The sequence below is a fragment of the Chenopodium album genome, chromosome 17, assembly GCF_948465745.1.
Source record: "Chenopodium album chromosome 17, dcCheAlbu1.1, whole genome shotgun sequence".
In the NCBI taxonomy this organism is placed as follows: Eukaryota; Viridiplantae; Streptophyta; class Magnoliopsida; order Caryophyllales; family Amaranthaceae; genus Chenopodium; species Chenopodium album.
Genome location: NC_137850.1, coordinates 20,508,414 through 20,531,894, shown reverse-complemented (window position 1 = coordinate 20,531,894; position 23,481 = coordinate 20,508,414). Strand labels below are relative to the sequence as shown.

The 23,481-nt window shown below is 39.1% G+C and overlaps 1 non-coding gene across 1 annotated transcript; it reads left to right on the top strand.

The window, feature by feature from the left end:
* The first annotated feature begins 21,813 nt into the window (after positions 1–21,813).
* LOC145590495 (small nucleolar RNA R71) lies at positions 21,814–21,919 on the top strand. The gene has a single exon (XR_014102086.1). It is a non-coding gene; the product is annotated as a small nucleolar RNA R71 (small nucleolar RNA).
* The last annotated feature ends 1,562 nt before the right edge of the window (positions 21,920–23,481 follow it).

Below are 23,481 nucleotides of genomic sequence, written 5' to 3'. Positions count from 1 at the left end.
CTCCTGAGGGACAAAAACACCCAAAACACTGCACATATTTATTCGACTTTGACTCCGATTTGTACTTTGGTGTTTTAACATAATGTTATCCTTTCAATGCCAAATTTATTTTCTGACATACAAATTTTCAATCATTTATCCCATTATTATTTGGAGAAATTATTTCTGACGTACATATTTAAGCTTATTTTTAGTTAACTCCATTTTATTTTCTCATTTTTTTCTTTTTGGGAGAGAAAGTCGGATACCCTCCAATGATAACAAAAATGACGGAAATTTCACAAATTTCACGCACTCACAAAAATAAATTGAAAAGAATAAATATGTACATAATAAGTCAAGTGTATATATACATCATGTCTGACTAAATCAAAAGAGTCAATAAAATCCACATAAATAAGCAAAGTCCTACATAGTAAAAAAATGCACAAATAATAAATACAGGAACTATGGTGCTGGAGGACAAATGCCGAAAGCGTCATTGAAGAACATGGTCTGTGGGGTCAAAGCCTGACCATCGTCGACACCACCAGTCGTCGGGATCGAGAGTGACAGACCATCCCATCCTGCCTCACCCAGCTATTGCTCCTGCTGATGTGGCTACCACGATGACGAATGATCGAGGGTTAATAGGTCGTTAGGACTACTAACCTGAACCAAATAAGAAATTTATATACCTAAACTTATACCAAAGTAGTCAGTGGCAAGTAAATGGTCGAATCACGAAGACAAAGTGTATCAATCTATGCTAATTAGACTAGTAGGATGGTCGAGATATAGAGAGTGGTATAACTAAACACTTTTTAGAGAAAACAACTAAAACTAGGGAAAGTGGAATCCAATTAAATCAATGCATTCAACAACATTGCAATTAGATGAAAATGACCTTAATTAGGAACAATCAACACATTTAACTCACTCCCGCGCAATTAAGCATGTATATTATCCTACTAAGCTAATTCACGCCCGTGCAACTAACCTAGCATAGGTATGGAAGAACTTAGACTCTCAACCAACTCACTTCCGCATAATTGATTAAAAGCACAATTAAGAACATAGAATCAATTAGCTAGAAAGATTCTAATCCATATAAGCATCATCCACACACAATAATAAAGAACTAATTGCATACTAATCCCAATCAATTATTCAATTCATCAACATAACCTTCATCCATTTCCCTAGAATAAAATATAAGCTAACATGATGAACAAAAGCATAGAAAACTAGGTAAAATAAGAAATAAAGCAAGAATCAAACAACTAATCTAATTTACTACTCAAATCAAGAAGCAAATAAGCAAAAACAAAAATTAAAGAAAAGCAATAAAGAATCCACAAATTGCTTCTTCAACCTCTTAAAATTCCATGGAAATCCAAGTTGCATCTCTATTTGATAATCAATCATACCTGTTCAAATCCTTGACTTAATAGCAACCGTCGAAGCTCATTAATTCCGTATAATTGGACCCGATATAACGGAGCGGTCGCTCATACCCATTGGAGAGGTCGCTCACACCTTCTGCCTCGAATTGGTTGAATTGAGGATTGAGGAGCGTCTGTTTCGTATGAAAGAGCACCCTCTTTGGTGGGTAAATGAAACAGGGGCTGAAATTTATGAAAACTTACGAGCTGCTCTATTGCTGCGATTTGAGGGGCCTTTGTTAGCTGCGGCACATCCTCAATGTGGTTGTTGTGCGCGGTTATTGACGGTGGTTAGGGAATGCAGTTTGCGTGGGGTTGTAAGTAGAGAATTGAGGGAGCACGGGAAGTGTGAGGGAGATGCGAATCTAGGGGTGTGAGATACGTTTGTAATTGGCGGCAGCTGGTGATGGATTTCGGTGAGGTTGGGCTGCTTTGGGTGGCTAGTGTGCGTGGTTAGTAATGTTGGTGGTGTTGCTGCTGTTGTGCAGGCTTTGTAGAGGTTGTGAGATGGAGTTGTGGGCTGAGAAGTGTGTAGCAGTGAGCAGGGGAAATAAGTTGTTTGTGTGGTGTGGTGTGGTGTGGTGGAGGATAGGTGATTGAGTGGTGTTGGATAAGAGTGCAGTAACTTTGGGGCTTAGAAGCTTCTTGGATTAACACATTTGACTCAAAGCCGGAACAACAAACACGACCTACAACAAAAACACGAGTGGTTTATCAAGAGATAAAATAAAATAAAGTAAAATAAAATACTAAAGCTAAAAGAAATAATAAAATCAAATGAAATTAAATAAAATAAAGAAAACAAAATAGAAACTAAAAGAAAATAAAAGAAGGAGAAAAGCGAGAAGATTATTATTAACTAAAACCAAGACTTGAAACATAAGAGAATAGGAAACATAAATAGATTGCGAAATTAAACTAATAAAATCACTAAAAATTACCAAAACACTCAAATAAGAGACAAAAGACGAGAATAAGAAAATAGTAGAAATAAAGGATAAAATAAGCTAAATTATTGGAAAATAAGCGGGAAAACGACTCTAAAAACACCCCTAAAAATGACATAAATGTCACTTATCAACGAACCCACCTCGTACGTCCCCCCAATCCCGGGAAAGCCGGGAGTCATGAAAGGAACCAATGTCAGATTACCCTTACCAGGTGGCCTCACTACCACTCGCTCAGAAGAAGAGTCGAAATCATCCAATACCACGGTATGATCTGACGCCTCTCGCCCGTCCTTAATCTCGACCAAGGTATAACGGTGCCTCGATCAAGTTCTCTTCCTCGAGCCCTCTAGCCTCGAGCAAGTACGTGTCGGAGGAACAGGCTGAAATAAGATACTCCCTATATCCCAAGTTACTTGCAACATTTTGACTGGACACACTAGCCAATGCACATGTTTGACCGTTAATATCTTTTATTATTTACTAATATAAGCCATTAAAAGTTTTATATTAAGAAACTATACATTCTAATAGACCTAAGAATATATTACATGATTATATTGGCTTTCATATAATAGCTAAAAAGATGGTCAAAGAGAGATATGTTAATAGTGCAAAAAGTCAAAACGTTGGGAGTAATTTAGGACGGAGGGAATAATAAACTAAGTCTGAAACAAAGTGGAAAATAGATGAAAATAAAATAAGTCAAGAGACATACCGGTGCAACATCACCACCGCGATGGCTTGATGCTCGGTGGCTCAGCCTCACTAGCCGGTATCGGAAGGCGTCCATAGCTGCTGCCATCCTCATCATCACCTCACGTGAGAACTACAAAAGTAATAGAGTCAGAAGTAATCCAAATATATGTGTTGATTAATGTAAGAGATAACTCACCCAATTCTAACGTCGAGGGATCGACCTCAAAATCAGACGCCACTCCTCAAGGGCAGAAGGCACCATCTCCTCGATCGGTCCGTATGTCCCCTGATACGTAATGGACATACGCGGAGGGACAAATTCCGTAGCCGCTGCTGTAGCCTGCGAAAGTAGACTCCAACAATTAAACATCGTTAGGGGCTACTAAGAAGACAAATCAAAAGATGTAAAAACAAACCTCCTCCTCCTCTATTCAACACGGTGGGGCTTATGTCGCTTAATGTCTCTTCATGAACTATAAGGTAAGATTTATTCGTCATCCTTATTACGTCCAGAAGTGTTTCTCGATATCCGAGTCTGACTGTCAACAAACAAATGATTTCTAAAATCCGTCCGAGCACGGCCATGCATTTTCACAGTCTCGCTCTTCGAGAGGCCATGTAAACAACAAAGACATTTTCCCTATTATTAGTAGGGGGACATTCCCAGTCTTGTAATGTAGCTTCTCTTACAAAAGAGGACCTAGCCGCCCGAGTGTTGCTGTTATAATCTCCATGTACGGCAGACGTTTGACTAACATCAAAACGAACTAGTACTCAAACAAGATAACTCACAATACTCATGGTCGAGGAAAGAGGTTCCGATAGCCATAATGAGAAGCATACTTATGATGATTTTTAAATCTCTTAAAGTATTCTCATATGTCGATCCAGTATGGTTCTAAACCAATACCTGTGCAAATGATTCATGACAATCATGTCCTTGTAGCACAAGAAATGGTGCTATAAATCAAACTACACACTAATCTCAAGTGGTCATTAATCGTCCATAATTTAAATGACCTCGATTAGGGTTAATTTCGATTATATTATTCAATATTCACTTAATAGGTGTTTCTTTATCCAAGACTGGTCTTGATACCCTATTTTCAATATTCTCATAATCGAATGGACTTATTATTTAATCCTAAACCACAATTAAATAGAAAACGAAGTGATAAAATTACATGAAATTTAAATTACTCCAAAGCCTGAATGGTTCATCTTAGTGTCTTACATTAAAATGCTCAAAATTAATTAAAACACTAAATAGGGAAATCAAAGCCAATCTCCAACGTGCCTGATTCCCATTGCCTCAACATGCTTGTTGTGCTTCACTTGAGGCAAAGGTTTAGTAAGCTGATCGGCTACAATGTCATCCGTTCCAACTTTTCAAATTCTGATTTCACCCTGTGATTTCCATTCTCTTATCATGTGAAATCGCCGCTTGACATGTTTGACCTTCTAATGTTCCCTTAGCTCTCTAGCCTAAGCAATAGCTCCATTGTTGTCATAATAGAGGGCTATTGGACCCTTGATAGAGGGTACAACATCAAGTTCACCAACGAACTTACGAATCCAAACAGCCTCCTTAGCCGCTTCAGCAGCTGCCAAGTATTTGGCTTTAGTTGTAGAATCTGCAGTTGTGCTCTGCTTGGCACTCTTCCAACTAAACGCTCCTCCATTTACATAGAACACATATCTAGATTGTGATTTGAAATCGTCTCTGTCTGTTTGGAAGCTTGCGTCGGTATAACCTTCAACAACTAATTCTTCTAAGCCACCATATACCAGGAATTTATCGTTGTTCCTTTTCAGGTACTTTAGGATATTCTTGGTCGCAGTTCAATGAGCCTCTCCTGGGTCTGATTGGTATCGGCTCGTAGGGCTCAAGGCATACGATACATCTGCCCTAATACATATCATAGCATACATGATCGATCCAATAAGCGAAGCATATGGAATCTGATTCATCCTTTCTCGCTCATCAGGTGTCTTTGGACACTACTTCTTGCTCAGGGTTATGCCATGTGACATGGGTAGGTGACCTTTCTTGGCCTCCTGCATGTTGAATCGTGCCAGTACCTTATCAATATAAGTGCTCTGGCTCAATCCAATCATCCTTTTTGATCTATCCCTATAGATCTTGATACCCAATATGTACTGAGCCTCTCCCAAGTCTTTCATTGAAAAACATTTTCCAAGCCAGGCCTTTATTGACTCCAATATCCAAATGTTGTTTCCAATGAGCAATATGTCATCGACATATAAGACTAGGAAGGCAATGTCGCTCCCACTGACCTTCTTGTAAACACAAGATTCATCTGGATTCTTGATTAAACCAAACTTACTGATGGCTTCATCGAATCGCAGATTCCAACTTCTTCTAGCTTGCTTCAGCCCGTAGATGGACTTTTTAAGTTTACACACTTTCCCATCATTGTTTTGGTCGACAAAACCTTCAAGCTGTTTCATGTACACAATTTATTCCAAAATCCCATTGAGGAAGGTGATTTTGAAGTCCAACTGCCATATTTCATAGTTGTAATATGCAGCAATCGCTAGGAGGATCTGAACGAATTTAAGCATTACGACCGAAGAAAAGGTTTCATCGTAATCAATACCATGAATTTTCCTACAACCTTTTGCTACCAAGCTAGCTTTGTAAATGAATACATTTCCATCTTAATCGATTTTCAATTTGAAAATCCACTTACATCCGATAGGTGTTTAACCCTCAGGTAAGTCAACCAAGTCCCAGACTTGATTTTCAAACATGGAATCCATTTTAGATCTCATGGCCTCTTGCCATTTAGCAGAGTCGGTGCTCGCCATCGCTTGCTTGTAGGTTGCTGGTTCATCTCCATCCATCACCAAGATGTCATGATTCTCGGTTAGTACAATACCAAGATACCTATCAGGTTGAGACCTCGACCTCTGCGACCTACGCAGGGTAACAGATTGAGCATTTGCATTGTCGGTTTGACTTTGCACATTTTGACCAGCGTCAACAGATGCTGTTTTAGCACTTTGACTGTCAATTTGATTTTTTTGCTTGTCCTCTCGAACTTTATCGAGTTTAATTTTCCTCCCACTTGTCATTTTGGAAAGGTGTTCCTTCTCCAAAAAGACACCATCGTGAGCAAGAACACTTCGTTCTCCGATTTATTGTAGAAGTAATACCCTTTGGTTTCTTTTGGGTAGCCCACAAAGTAAACCTTGTCAGATTTGGGATGAAGTTTGTCAGAAATCAATTTCTTGACATATGCTTCGCATCCCCATATCTTTAGAAAAGACAACCTAGGAGGTTTATTCATCCATAGCTCGTATGGAGTCTTTTCTATAGCTTTTGATGGAGCATGGTTCAGTGTTAGTACCGCAGTTAGAAGTGCATGTCCCCAGAAAGAAATAGAAAGATCACTAAGACCCATTGTTGATCGTACCATGTCCAACAAGATTCGATTTCTCCTTTCGGATAACCCGTTCCATTGAGGAGTTCCTGGAGGTGTCAATTCTGAAAGTATACCGTTTTCTTTCATATGGTCATTGAATTCTTGGCTCAAGTATTCACCACCTCGATCCAATCGAAGGGCTTTGATTTTCTTGCCAAGCTGATTTTTAACTTCACTCTGAAATTCTTTGAACTTTTCAAACGATTCAGATTTATGTGACATAAGGTAGACATAGCCATATCTACTATAGTCTTCTATGAAGGTGATGAAATATCGATGTTCGTTTCTTGTGGTGGAGCTCATTAGTCCACATACATTAGTGTGTATTAGGCCCAACAAGTCACCTGCCCTTTCTCCCAACTTGGAGAATGGCTGCTTAATCATCTTGCCTAATAAACATCCTTCACAATTTTCAAACGATTACAAATCGAATGAGTCAAGAACACCTTCCTGTACAAGTTTCTTGATGCATTTGATGTTAATGTGGCCAAGACGACAATGCCACAAGTACGTTTGATTTGACTCCTTGGTCTTAGCTTTCTTAGCGGTATTATTTACATTATAAACTTGTTTGTCTAAAGAAAGCACATATTTTAGATAAAACATGTCTTACCATAAACATCAAGACTTTTGAAACAATAGTCTAGAGATCAAAACAAAACCATGACGTCCAACGTCAAAAGATCAATGTATGGTTGATAACAAAACTTAAACAAGTTCTATGTCAAGACAAACTATGTGATTACAAGCCTTCCGGAAAGATTAACTTCTTCTTCCGCTTGTATATCCACATCCACTTGGCAAGCTCTTCTCACTTGGTTCCTAAAAAAGGAGCATATATTGAGCCATTAATGGTATCTAATACCTTGCTTGTATTCAAGTGTAGTTTATAAAGAAGATACCTGAGGTGGAGATTTCTCTTCCCTTAGCCTCATCTTCCAGGTACATGCTACATTCTCTCTTGTAGTGGCCCCGCCTACAATAGTAGAAGCATCGCATTCTTGCCTTGTTCTTGAATTCCTTCCTCTTTGCCTTTAGAGCAAGTTTGAGTTTATCATTTCCGCAAGGGTCGGCCATTTGAAGCTCATTGACAACCTCCATCAAAGTGAGTTTGTCACGATTGGCAGTTAGCCGCATCTTCAATGCAATATAGCCCGAGTGGAGAGAGCTCAATAGCATAAGAGCAGCATGCTCATCCTCCACTAGCTTTCCAATGAGCGTCAAGTGAATAAATAGCCTTGTTATTCGAAGCACGTGGGCTCGAAGTGACATTCCGGGTCTTAGTCTAGCATTGTAGACTTGTCCCCATACCTTTTGCCTCTCCTTGGCTAGGCACCCCTCTTGCGGTGGCTTGATCTTCATGTTGGAGAGTGACCTAGTAACTTCCTCCACGAGACCATCATAGTTCCCATTGATGCTCTTAGTGACCCTCAAATTGACTATATCCTCTAGAGCTTTGAGGAGCATGTCCGGAAAGTAGTTAGAGAACTTCCCCTTCCATTGTTCCGGGATGGAGTTTTCCATAAGTCGTGAGACTCTTTTGCAATCACAACTCCACTCCTCATGAGCCTCATCGCTCATAACCCCTTTTGAGTAGAAACTCGGGATGAGTATGTCAAGAATGTGCTCTAGATAGCAATTTCAGAGGGTCTTTCAGTGTTCTTCTTCCCACTCCTTAAAGTTCACCAAGTTCAAGCAAAATGGTAGCTTTTTGGGAAGTTCTGGGCACATTAGGTTGTTGTCGTTGTTAGTTGAAGACATGATTCTACAATTGAAAGAATTTGAAATAAAATTCCATTCATAATACTTAAATAAGATTGAAATCATGCATTTTTAACAAACTTATTACACGTCTTATTCACACATTAAATTGTCCTCATTTGGTGAGAAAGTCAATTCCAAAACCCAAAGAAATAATGAGTAGTTAAGCATGCTTTGGCTTGTCTTCACACTCAATATTCTAAGGTAAGCAACTCTTTGCTAATGGCTCCAAGCCGTTCTTTGTTGGATAAATCGTCGCATCTAATGCTCTCTCAACAACTTATCCACTTTGCCACGACATGTTAGGACTCCATCACTCATATCGTTGAGTATAACCAAAACCAACTTGCATACCCGGTATGCCTTACGTATCCTAGTGAGTAATAGTGATGCCTCGCTTTGGCGTAGCCCATCACTACACTCAATAGGTCGATAAGTGTTGTTTTGGAATGGCAATTTTACTCAATATTTTAGGGACCTAGGGTTTCTATGTTGGTTGATTTAAGTGAACTTAATTAATAATCACAACATTCGAAATCCTAAACATGCATCTACCATATAATTCATATATATATAATCATAAGTATATATCGAAAACATAAATAATGATGCATTTGGCAACTAGCATGACCCCTTGAGTCTTCAAGTCTTCAAGGGTCGTCTTTTGCAACTTCATGGCTTCGTCTTCCAAGAACCTCCGTCTTCTAGACATAACCAAAATTATGCAAATACTAGTATCTACGATTAGGACTAATCTAAATATTAAGGTACAAAAATACTCAACGATTCACAGACCGTATTTAGATTTACCAAAATACATCACAGAACGCAGTCCGTATTTTCTATCCTAATCGGGCCCCACTAGTTGCCATTTTTACAAAACCTGCGGGAGAATATACATTCCATTCATTCACTATTTGTGAATGGCCCATGCATTTTACAACGATAAACATGTAACAATGCACAAACACGCGTAAACTAGTAACTAATTTTGGTCGTTAATCCGATTAACACGCCTAATTAAAACTAGTCAAAGTTGTTTAACCGATTATGTAATTTAGCGCAATTAAAATTGAAGCTCAAACTAAATTCCGCATCCATCTTAATTAATCCAATTAATTAACCCGGTAAACCCAAAATTTTGCCAAAAAATAAAATTTTTCCAATGCCGCTCAAAACCGAGGCCTAGCCTCAAAATTTTAATTAAAGTAATTAAAACCAAAATAATTAAATTAATTAGAATAATTAAAACGGATAAATAAGCAAACACATAGCCAACCCCACGCAAATGGTTTGCGCACCTAGACTAGCTAGGGCACACCATTGCTAGCCAAGGGTGCCTAGCACCCTTTGGGCAATGCGGCTTGGTACATGCTCCCGTACAACCCTACGTAGCACTAGCTAGGCCGAGCCTAGTAGCGTTTGCTACGGGTTGCAAGGTGCAAGGCAGCACGCACAAGGCTGCTTGCCCCTTCGCAACGCACTAAAATGCACACACACAGCCCATACACTCCCAGCAACACGCACGCACGCCCAACAAAGCCCACGCACAGCCAGCACGCACAATAAGCAGCTTACTGCTGCTGCGCTGCTCTGGCTGCAGCTTGCTGGTTGGCTGGCCGTGCTATGCTGCTAGCAGGCAGCAGCCACGCTAGGGGTGTGTGGCGCGCACCAAGCACACCAACCCCTTGGCAGCCACATGTGGGCTTCTAGACAGCCCGGCCGGCCGAGGGTGTTGGGCCTTGGTTTACGTGCCACACTCTTGGGATTTATCCCGAAAATTTTGCCTAAATTAATTATTAATTCCAAATTAATTTTAGAATTAATTCAATGAGAAAAAAAAATGAAAAATTATTACAAGTTCAACTTAAATAAAAAATCATCAAAGTTCACACAACCAAAATTATTCCCAAGAACCATTCTTTAATAAAATTGGTTCAACTTGGTGCAATAAAATAAACAAGGACAATTACTCACTATTAATTTAATTAATTTTAATTAATCATGAGATTTTGACAAAATAAAGGGGAATTGGAATTATAACACAAATATTCAAATAAAGATTCCAACTTAACTTGTGAATCCTTGAAAAATTATACCTTCCAATATGAAGATAAATGAAATTTCTATCACAAGATTCAAACTTTATGATTCCAATCAACTTAATACATGATTAAATCAAAAGTTCAACCAAAAATTCATGAAATTTAGTAACTCAAAGTTCTAACCACTTAAATCAATTAAAGATTGGATCTTTAGTACTTAGAAGCCTCAAAGAATAAATTTTTTACACTTAATGCAATGGATTTGCAATTATGTGAAAATTTTAACCAATCTTTCAATCACTAATTACTACTAAGTAACCATGCTTAAAGAGGTTCAAAAAATGTAGAAACATTAAGGAAAGAACCATATACATAATCACCATAAATATGCCATTAAGATTCAAGGTTAGAAAGACTTAAAATTTTTCGTCAAAATGAAAAATCCCTCAAAAAAGGCATTTCTAGTCAGATTTTGGCCTAAAACACAATCCTTAAAGGGTGAAAACATTTCCAGAATGCCTTTTCCACCCAAAATTCACTATTTTTGGGCGAAAATCTGGGTTCGAGGCCATAATCAGCTTTAAAACGGGATTAAAATTAATAAAACCGAGCTACTAATCTAATTAGCAACATAAAACCAGAAAAATAAAGCCATAAAAACACCTTGAAAATTATGATTATAAAAATAAATGAGCAAGGCTCCGATATCGCTGTTGGGTTTTGATGAGTCCGACTCATCGCTGACACGGGAAAAATGTAGGTCGTCCTTTACCCTTTCCTAGAGTCAAAGAAAATTTATAAACACTCGACCAACCTAATACGAGTATAGGGCAAGTCAAGGGTCGAACCAAAGGGAATGAATAGGTGTAAGCTATAGCCTAGGTCAAGCTACTTCGAAGTTTACGGAAGATGCGGTTGGTAACTAAGGTATCAAGAAGTCTAGATGTATCGAGAAATTCAATATACTAAACACTAGGGATATGGGTTCCACATGCTAGCTCAATGATTATGCTAATTGAAAAATCACTCAATCAATTCAAACATTGCGAAGGACAAACAATAGTTGCAATCAAAGGAATTCAAGGGTTATCTCCTATAAGCCAAGCTAGGGATCACTACGAATGGCTAGCTAGGAAAATCACAATCAAATTCAATCAATTAAAGCAATTCTCAAATCAAGGGTTCATGTCATTGAAATTTTCAATGCAATCTAGATTAATCTTATAGGTTGATCACTCCTAGTCCAATCAATCACATGCACAACTATGTCAACCAATTTAGTTGCAACATTCAAATCAATCTAGCATCATCAACTAGCAAAAATCTTCAATCAAGCATGCTTCCCCTTCTCCCTAGCAACTAATCTACTCACTAAACATGGTGGAATTAAGAAACAAAACAACTTCAATCAAATTCATATTCATTTAAAGATAAATCAAAAGAAAATCAATTAATCAACAATTTCTAAAGCAAGGAATATAATCTCAATCAAAATCCAAGAAACTAGAAGGAGTTGCATTAAAAGTAAATCAAGGGAAAGAAATCTTTCAAATATCCATTGAATTGAAAAAGGAATTTCAAAATTAAATTGAAATCTAAGATTAAATTCAAGTACTAACAAGTAAATCTTAAGCTTCTCTCTCTACTTTCTCTCTCTACTATTTCTGGAAAAATTCTCTCTCTAGTACAAAGTTAAGTCGTAACCAAAAAGAAAGTCAAAAGCTATAAATAAGAAAAATCGAGCGAAGAGGGCTGCACAGGCCGTGCGCACGCACAGCTCAGCCGCGAGCACGCACAGCTGGGTCTGCGCGCACGCACCCCCGTGCCGCGCGCGCGCACCCCTGTGCGATGCATGGGCTTTGGCTCCTTCGCTTGCTTGATCAAACTCCGCGCTCCCGAGCATCCCCAACATCAGTGCACTCGAGATGATGCCCGCGAACATGGCATTCCTAAAATGAGCAAATTGACTTGATTTTTCACCTACAAAACACAAATAAAACAAAGTGAGGAAGCGTAGCAAGGTAAAACTAAAACTAAAATTATGATTTATCAACTAAAAATTTGAAAAACTCGTAAAAACCAATCGAGAACTAAAGTGAATTATAAAAAATGGAAAATCAAATAAAACTAAAAGAGTTATATGAAAATGACGAGAGAAAATAAAGAAAATGAACCTAAATCTTATTCTTTTGAGCGCCAAAAATGACGCTCATCAAATTCCCCCAAGCTAAACTTTTGCTCGTCCTCGAGCAAAAAAAATTTAAACCCAAGGGAAAATGATGACACTACTCAAGCAAAGAAAGAAACAAGAAAATAAGGGAAGATGAGAATATACACTAACTCACTTTCGTAGGAATCACGGTCAATTTTAGCAACTAAAGACAAGCCATTTAAACCCCTAGATCGCTCTAGAGGACGAGTGATGCTCTCGTAAAGGTTTCGAAAGAGGTTAACCTATAACTCTTTTTACTAAAAAGGAGGCAAAGTAAAAAGAAAAAGGAAAGAAAAAGTTTAAAACCTTAAAAAGAAATGCTTATACAAAGGCTTTTTGCATATGATCAAGGCACAAAGGATATCAAGCTTCCTCAAACAACAATGGTAAGCACGTTCTAAGATATCGAGGGTTGATTGAAACATAAGGTATGCTAAGCGTAGAGAACTAATGAGGCGCAATCCACTTTCATCCCAACCAATCCAACCGCGTTCTCCCTAATGGCCTCAAATCTTCCCTTAGTAAGCGTCACTATGGTTCCACGAAGGAACCGGAAAAGATTAGAATTTGAGGGTCTCGACATCTCGACCTTGCATCCTTTTTCTTTAGGCTTTAACTCATAATGCCCTCCCTCGGTGAATGACTCAACCACTAGGTCGAAAGGACTTTCCCAAAGGTTGTAACGTAAGGGCAAAAGGTTAGGGGTAGGCTTAAAATTTAGAATTTGGTGGTACACCTAGATTATGAAGCAAAGGTTGGCCACACCTCAACACCAAAACCAATAAGTCACCAAACAAAAACGAACTAATACCCCCAAGCTTATTCAAAGCTATATCCACAAGCATATATACAAAAAGCGTGAACGCTTCTCCCCCAAGCTAAAAGGAAGCATTGTCCTCAATGCGAGAAAAAGGAAAAGAATCAAATCAAACTATTTTTTGAATTTTTCATTTTCTCTTGTTAATGTAATTTTCATTATATCAAAGCAATTGTCCTCGCCTCTTATAACTTTGGACGGCTTTTTTGATATTGCATTTATTATGTCCTTGCCTTTTTAAACTATGGACGGCTTTTTCGATTATATTCATTTGCCATTATTCACAATATGTACAATAGACGAGTTCGCAAACAAATAAAACCAACTTCCAACTTTCTATATCACAAACTCCGAAGGCATGACCATTTGCTTCACAAAAACCAATATTGGAACGAAAAGAAACAAAAGGGTTCTAAAGATGTGGCTAGAAAAGAAGGGGAATGGCTCAAATGGTTAGCAAGATGGCAAATGTAAACCCAATGAACTAAAAAGAAAGGAGAAAATCCTAGAAATGAAAAATTACCACCCCGAAAAATGGTCTTTGTCCTTCCTAGTTGGTTCGGTCTCGTGTTTGAGAATTATGAGTCAAGATTCAAGATTAGGGATGCAAAGGTGGAGGATCCACACCGCACAATCAAGAATGATGAAGGCTTGAAAAAGAGAAACCTCACACGGTTGTAGCAAAAACTTACTACAGGGGTCAAATCCACCAAAGGAAGCAACTCCGTCTTACCACAAACCAAAAGAATCCAGCTTCAAGGCCCCAAAAGGTCTAAACCGCTACCTTAGCATACTCTATCCTTGAATCAACCAAAGAAAAGGAGTCTTTCACTCTTGGACGGGTGGTTACCTTTTTGCATGGGATTAAAAACCATTCTTTAACCCGAGAAACTTTCCAAATGAAGACATCATCCTTCTTCGTACGATCAAGGAACTTTTGGTTCACAAGGGCGGAGATGTTGAGGAAATGAGAAGAAGATTTTTCTCGAGGATTAATAATTGGGGGAAGCTCATTTAACAAAGTCTTATAGTCTTCATTGATGCATAGAGCTAGGATAGAAATCATCCCTCCCAATTGGATGCTCCCCGATAGGCTAACTCCATCTCAAATATCCAATAGACGATTGATGAAGTGCTCTGTGAAATCCACCAACTCAATCTCAAAGTCATTTTGGTCGGCTATCCTTAGCCAACAAAGCTCCTCTTGAGAGATAGCTCCCAAAGAGTCTTTGGAGCAAAGAGCATAAGTGAGAAGACGGCTAAAATACCGCATAGCCGGCTGAATCATGGAGGCGGTCTTGGAATTTTGAGGCTCATACTTCCCTTCCTCCGAGATACTTCTCCACCAACGTTGCTCATTATATCCATAATCCTCTTCCATTCGATCATGTGCCGGGTAGATGCATTGTTCCGCGTCTGCGGCCCAAGGAAACTTGAAGTAAGAACATAGTTGAGAATCCGTCAATGAGTGATCATGATTGAAAATTTGGAATGTCAAAGTCCTTGAAGAACCGTCACTCGATTCTCGGACTACCTCAAGAGAAGAAAGAAATTCATAAGTCACCCTAGCATAAGTAGGGGCGCTCAAATCCAAGAATTCTAAAAGATGAAGGCCCTTTGTAAGAAGCCGAACATCCTGATCTATGCCAAGAAACTTGGTTGTTGCTTGATCGTAGAATCTTATTGGTCTAAGCTTTCTCTTGGATAGACGTTTGAAACGATCCCAATGTGATTCCTTAGAAAACTCAATGCTATATGTCTGTTCTACCTCGGGTGGAGGTGGAACAACATGCATTGGCTTGCTAGAACTTGCTCTTGCCCGCTTCTTGTGACGGATTGGAGCCATCTACAAGAAGAAGCATAACTCATGAGCAAACTTATATGTCATATTGCAATAAGAAAATAAGTAATTGCTCAAGAATCTAGCACAAAAGCAATTATCTCAAAGTAGAAACAAGTAAAAGACTAAGTCATGATATAGCTACATATGAACAAAATGCCATTAATATAGAATCATGAATTTGAAACAAGTAAGCATGGATTAAAGGCAAAAATGAACCTAAGAGACCAAATCATGAGTCAAATTGAGCAAAATAACCTCAAGCATTGAATTATCAAAGTAATAAAACCATTATAAAGAATACCCATGAGAGAGAAAATGACCAACAATGGCAAATCAGGAATCAAGCAAATTATACAAATTAATCATGAAAAAGCTTCAATTTAACACTCAATGATATCATTCAACACAAATTACAAGTTAAAGGAACCAACAATGGAGTTCTACCATGAAAGCAAAAACAAGGTTTCAAGCTTGAACAATGAGGAAGAAGATTACTAGAAAATAAGAAAGTATACCTCAATGTAGCCTTGAATTACTTGCAAATTGCCCAAAATGAAGATTTAAGAACAAATAGAACACCCAAAGATAAGTTCCAAACCTCACACAAATTCTCAAAATTTCGAAAATAACCCAAAATTTTCGAATTTATGGTTCGAAAATCTGGAATTTTTTTTTTTGTTAAAAATCGAAAATGTGATGAATTTGATGTAATTTGGTGTTAAAATGAAAATAAAAGTGGTGAAATTGAGGTGTAATTGCTAGAAAGGATGATAGGGTGTGATGAGAGGATAGAGGAGCAAGAAATCGGGGAGAGAGAAAGGGGAAATAAGGTGGAACATTTGGGGTTTTAAGGGGGGGGGGGGGGGGGGGGGGGGGGGGCGCCAGGCTGCTGCGGCTGGTGCGTGCGCACCAGCGCAGTGGTGCTGGCCTGCGTTGGCTGGCGACAGGGGCAAAAATCCCTGCCCTCCTGGTGCGTGCGCGCAGGCAGGGGTGCGTGCGCATCAGGTGGGCCTGTTTATGCTGGAAAATTTGGCCAATCCCTGACCCTTGTGGTGCGCGCGCGCAGGTTTATGGTGCGTGCGCACCAGGTGGGTACGGGGATGGTTTAAAAACTTGCAATTTTTGCCGAAAGAAGTGAAAAATTTCTGACCCCTTTGGTGCGCGCGCGCAGCCTATGGTGCGCTTGCACCAAGCAATAATATGTCGGCCATGAATATACTCTCGTGTTTGCATAAGGGGATATTTGAAACCTTGAAAAGTGCAAACATGAGTGCATAAAACCTCAACAATATTCCACCTAAACTTAACCAAACCTCGAGAAAGCTTGAAATAACACCAAAATTGTTGGAAATTGTCTCCGAATCAATCTCATGGTACCTAAAATCAAGAAAAAAAATTAAAAAGAAAGAGAAATAAGAAAAATATTAAAGATAAAAGAAATAAAGAAAAATGTAAAATCAAAAGAAAAAGGTTAGAAAACCGGGTTGGCTCCCGGGTAGCGCTTGTTTAACGTCACAGCTCGACGTTCTCCACCAATTAAGGTGGTTGCCGGCAATGCAATTAGTGAACAAGGCCAACAAAAGCACCATCGAAGTACTTCTTGAGACGATGGCCATTGACCTTAAATGGAGAAGAAGAATCCGTCATTGAGACCTCTACAACACCACTTGGGAAAACATTCTTGACCAAATAGGGACCGCTCCATCTTGACATGAGTTTTCCGGGAAACAACTTCATTTTTGAATTGTAGAGAAGAACCTTATCGCCAACACAAAAATCTTTCTTCTCAATAAGCTTGTCATGTGTTTCCTTGGAACGAACTTTATACACACTAGCACAATCATAGGCATCAAACCGAAGCTCCTCTAACTCATGAAGATCTAACCACCTTTTCTCCCCCGCACTTGCCAAGTCAAAGTTTATCTTCTTGATTGCCCACAAAGCACGGTGTTCGATTTCAACCGGGAGATGGCATGACTTGCCGTAGACTAGACGGTATGGAGTGGTACCTATGGGGGTCTTAAAAGCCATTCGATCCCCCAAAGAGCATCATCCAACTTATCCGACCAATCCTTTCGATTTCTCGCAACCGTCTTTTCAAGGATAAGTTTGATTTGACGATTAGAGACTTCCACTTGACCGCTTGATTGAGGATGATATGGGAGGCCGAATCTTTGATGGACTCCATGCTTTCTCAACATCTTTTGAAAGGCATGGTGAATAAAATGAGAACCGTTGTCGCTTATCACCGCCTTGGGAACCCCAAATCTTGGAAAGATTATCTTCTTAAACAACTTCATAACCACCTTGTGATCATTAGTTGGGGAGGCAATGGCCTTAACCCACTTAGACACGTAATCAACCGCCACAAGAATATATTGATTTCCGAAAGATGAGGGGAAAGGTCCCATAAAATCAATACCCCACACATCAAACACTTCCAACTCAAGTATGGGTTGTTGAGACATTTCATTTCTCTTGGAGATGTTTCCAACTCTTTGACATCGGTCACATGTCTTGACAAAGCCCCATGAATCCTTAAAGAGATGTGGCCACCATAATCTGCATTGAAGGACCTTAGTGGCGGTCCTAGAGGCGCCCATATGGCCCCCGCTTGGATCCGAATGGCAAATTTTCAAGACACTAGGCACTTCTTCGTTTGGCACACAACGTCTAAGTAAACCATCGACTCCACGCTTGTATAAGATGGGATCATCCCACACATAATGTCGTGCCTCTCTCTTGAGCTTCTTTCTTTGATTCTTAGAAAAAGAAGGAGGAAAATCCCCACATGCAAGACAGTTCACTAAATCGGCAAACCATGGGAGTTCCCTTGCTTCAATAGCGTACAAGAAATCATCAAGCATTCTATCTTCAATTGGAGAACCATCATCTTGAATTTGAAAATCTTCCAAACGAGAAAGATGGTCCGCCACAACATTTTCCGCTCCTCTTTTATCCCTAATCTCAATGTCAAAGGTTTAGAGCTCAAGAACCCACCGAATCAACCTTGGCTTGGACTCTTTCTTAGCAAAAAGATACTTGAGAGCCGCATGATCGGTAAAGACAATGGTTTTGGAACCCAATAGATAACAACGGAACTTCTCAAAAGCATGAACTATGGCCAAAAATCCCTTCTCCGTTGTAGTGTAATTCCGTTGAGCTCCATTTAGAGTCTTGGACATATAATAGATCACATGAAGTTTCTTGTCTACTCTTTGACCCAAAACACCTCCTATTGCCGAATCGCTTGCATCACACATCAACTCAAATGGTAAATCCCATCTTGGAGCTTGTACAATAGGAGTAGAGATTAGAGCTTTCTTTAACTTGTTGAATGCCTCCAAACACTTATCATCAAACACAAAGTCGGCATCTTTTTGAAGAAGATTATTAAGAGGCTTTGCAATGAGTGAGAAATCCTTGATGAATCTTCTATAAAACCCGGCATGCCCTAAGAAAGATCTCACTCCCTTTACGTTCACCGGAGGTGGAAGCTTTTCAATGACTTCAATTTTAGCTTTATCCACCTCTATCCCCTTATGAGAGATCTTGTGGCCAAGGACTATGCCTTCCTCCACCATGAAGTGACATTTTTCCCAATTCAAGACCAAGTTCACCTTTTCACACCTTGCAAGACATTTTTCAAGGTTTTCAAGGCATGCCATAAATGAAACACCTCCTACAGAGAAGTCGTCCATAAAAACCTCCATCTCCTCTTCCAACATATCTCCAAATATACTCATCATGCATCTTTGAAATGTCGCGGGAGCATTACAAAGGCCGAACGGCATTCTCCTATAAGAAAATGTACCATATGGACAAGTGAATGTTGTTTTCTCTTGGTCATCCGAGTGGATAGGGATTTGGAAAAATCCCGAATAGCCATCAAGAAAACAATAGAACTTGTGCCTTGTTAGTCTTTCAAGCATTTGATCAATAAAAGGAAGGGGGAAATGATCTTTCTTTGTTGATGTGTTTAGACGTCTATAGTTTATACACATCCTCCATCACGTGACCGTCCTCGTCGGAATGAGCTCACCTTTCTCATTCTCAACGACGGTCATACCTCCCTTCTTTGGGACAACGTGAATGGGAGAAACCCATCTAGAACTAGAAATGGGGAATATGATTCCCGCATCCAAAAGTTTGGTGATCTCCTTTTTCACTACCTCTCCCATTTGGGGGTGTAACTTTCGTTGCCTCTAAATAGAAGGTAAAGCACCATCCTCAAGAGTTATGTGATGTGTACATAAAGCGAGGCTTATCCCTTTGAGGTCATCAATGGTATAACCCAAAGCACTTCGGTGCTTTTTCAAAACACCACACAACTTTTGAGCTTGATGCTCACTCAAAGAAGAGCTAACAATCACGGGAAAAGTGGAGTTGGGTCCCAAAAACTCATACCTAAGGTGTGATGGAAGAGGTTTGAGCTCATCCATTGGAGCACCTTTACCTTCCTTCGATGTTGCCACTTGCAACGCTTCTTGGCTAGAAATGCTCAAACACATTTGTTCTTCATCATCCTCAAAGCTTCCATTGAGCAAATCTTCATACAAACCCATCTCCTTGTTTGGGGTACCTATCTTCTCCTTATTTAACAAAACATTCTCAAGAGCATCGTTAGAAGTGAGTAATTGCTCATGCATGGAAGACACAACATGATCGAGAGAATCAATTAACATACAATTTTCTAGAGAAGAACTTGGATATTTCATGCTATCATTCAAATCAAATTCTATAACTTCATCCCCTACTTTGAGTGAAATTTTAGCACTTTTTACATCTATCAAAGCACCCGAAGTAGCAAGGAATGGTATCCCTAGAATGATGGAGATATTAGCATCTTCATCCATCTCAAGCACAACAAAATCCACCGGAATAACAAATTTCCCGACCCTTAAAGGAACATCCTCTACCTTACCCTTAGGGAACTTAATTGACCTATCGGCCAATTGCAAAGTGATGTTAGTAAGTAAGAGTTCTCCTAGCTCTAGTCTTTGGTATACCGAGTATGGCATAAGGCTAACACTATCTCCTAGGTCACACAAGGCATTTTCAATTTGCATTTTATAAATGGCACAAGGGATAGAAAAGTTTCCGGGATCTTTTAGCTTAGGTAGCATCTTGTTCATTATGATAGCACTACAATTCTCGGTCAAGTTCACCGTCTCTACACCATCACATGTTCTCCTACCACTCAAAATGTCCTTGAGGAATTTTGCGTAGTTGGGCAATTGGGTGACAACTTCGGTAAATGGTAAAGAGAGGTGAAGTTGCTTAAGCATGTCTATGAATCTTCCAAATTGTTCATCTAACTTGTGTCTCATGAATTTTTGTGGATAAGGAAGCTTAGGTTTCACAATCTCTTTCTCCACTCTCACCTCACTAGGTTTCTCAATCTCAACCTCACTCAAAGATGCATCATTTCTCTCATCTTCAACCAACGCCCCTTTTGTGCCCTCTTTAGTCTCACTCATCCTAGTCAAACTTTTCTCAAGGACCTTACCACTCTTTGTGACAATAGCATTGACCGATCTCTTAGGATCTAGGCCTTGGGAAGGTAAAGAAGAAGGACTAGAATGGTCTTTCAAAGCATTAGCAAGTTGAGAAATTTGGTTTTCAAGCATCTTATTATGAGTCATCATTTCATTAAATTTCTTATCAGTTACGGTCATGTAAGTGTTTAACAACTTTGTTTGATTTTCAATGATTTCTTCCAAATTTGTTCTATGCGAAGAAGAAGAGGATTGAACATAGGAATTATCATTTTGGGCTTTTGGAGCAAATCCGGGTGGAGGGCCTCTTTGAGCATTGTTTTGAAAATTGCCTCTCCCTTGATTGTTCTAATTACCCCTACTTTGATTTTGACCATAACCTTGATTATGGTTACCACTACCTTGATTATGATTCCCATAACCTTGGTTTTGATTACCATAATTTTGGTTTTGATTTTGGCTACTATAACCTTGATTGTTATAGTTACCTTGAGAACCTTGGTTTATAACCACCACCTTGGTTATAGTTGTCAAAATTGCCATGATTGTTGTAATTCCTATTCCATTGACCTCTTTGATTCTCAAACCTAGAATCATGATTATTTGACACATAGTTCACATGCTCATTCACATTTCCATCTTGATCATCACAAACATCCATACATGCATGAGGGCAACTAGAAACATCATGCTCATACGACCCACAATCATCACAAAACAAGCATCCACTAGGCATGTTACTAGAAGAAGGAAGGGGTTGAGAATTAGAAGACGTACCTCTCCCCTTAGTTTGGGAGGGAAGACTTGAAACTTGGTAGGTAGCGCTTTCCAACTTTGCCTTGATAGCGGACATCTCCTTCCCCAAGTTTGTCATTTGAGACGATAGATTGTTGATTGCATTTAGATGATCAACCGAGTACACCGAAGAGCTACTCTTGCTAGTTGATTCTCTTTCTCCATCTTGCCAATCTCTATAGTACCTCACTACGTCCTCAATTATGTCCACCACTTCCTCTTCCGTTTTGTTCATGATAGGACCTCCGGCTCCTCCATCTAAACATGATTTTCCTTGAGGGCTAAGCCCTCCATAGAAAATTTGAATGATTTGATAGCTTGGAATTCCGTGATGAGGACATTCTCTTTGATACTCCTTGTATCTCTCCCATGCTTCATAGAGGCTCTCATTTGGCTCTTGCTTGAAACCTTGAATCAAAGCTCTAGCTTCCACCGTTTTCTTTTGAGGATAGAAACGGGATAGAAATTCCTTAGTGACCTCGTCTCATGTCCTTAGAGAATTCGGCTTTACCTCCTTGTCTAGCCATTCCAAAGCACGGCCTATGAGAGAAAAGGGAAAGAGCTTGAGGCGGATGAATTCTTAGGAAATTCCGTTCACCTTGATAGTATTGCAATACTTCTCGAACTCCTTGAGATGGTTTAGTGGGCTTTCATGCTTGGCCCCACTAAATTGTCGCCTCTCTATCAAAGTAATCATTGCTGGTCTTATTTCAAAATCATTTTCCGGTGTTGTAGGTGAAGCAATCCCACTCTCAAATCTATATGCACCGGGAATCCCCAATTCTGTCAATGCCACTCTCGGATTTTCTCCCATTCTTGCTTGTTCTTCTTGTTGTGGCTATTCTTCACCTGAAATGCTAGGGCTCAAAGATCGTCTAGAACTCCTCAACCTTGCAATAGTTCTCTCAATTTCCGGATCAAATGGCACTAGTGAATGATCACGTGCTCTATGCATAAAATCTCAAAAGAAATGGTTAGTAACACGGCTACAAATGTAGCCTTAAAGAAAATCTTTTTGTATTTTTAAATTAATGGTGAAATAGACTCAACAACTATAACAAAGCACCAATATCATTCCCCGACAACGGCGCCATTTTTGACACGGGAAAAATTTAAGTCGTCCTCTACCCTTTCCTAGAGTCAAAGAAAATTTATAAACACTCGACCAACCTAATACGAGTATAGGGCAAGTCAAGGGTCGAACCAAAGGGAATGAATAGGTGTAAGCTATAGCCTAGGTCAAGCTACTTCGAGGTTTACGGAAGATGCGGTTGGTAACTAAGGTATCAAGAAGTCTAGATGAATCGAGAAATTCAATATACTAAACACTAGGGATATGGGTTCCACATGCTAGCTCAATGATTATGCTAATTGAAAAATCACTCAATCAATTCAAACATTGCAAAGCACAAACAATAATTGCAATCAAAGGAATTCAAGGGTTATCTCCTATAAGCCAAGCTAGGGATCACTACGAATGGCTAGCTAGGAAAATCACAATCAAATTCAATCAATTAAAGCAATTCTCAAATCAAGGGTTCATGTCATTGAAATTTGTAATGCAATCTAGATTAATCTTATAGGTTGATCACTCCTAGTCCAATCAATCACATGCACAACTATGTCAACTAATTTAATTGCAACATTCAAATTAATCTAGCATCATAAACTAGCAAAAATCTTCAATCAAGCATGCTTCCCCTTCTCCCTAGCAACTAATCTACTCACTAAACATGGTGGAATTAAGAAACAAAACAGCTTCAATCAACTTCATATTCATTTAAAGCTAAATCAAAAGAAAATCAATCAATCAACAATTTCCAAAACAAGGAATATAATCTCAATCAAAATCCAAGAAACTAGAAGGAATTGCATTAAAAGTAAATTAAGGGAAAGAAATCTTACAAATATCCATTGAATTGAAGAAGGAATTTCAAAATTAAATTGAAATCTAAGATCAAATTCAAGTACTAACAAGTAAATCTTAAGCT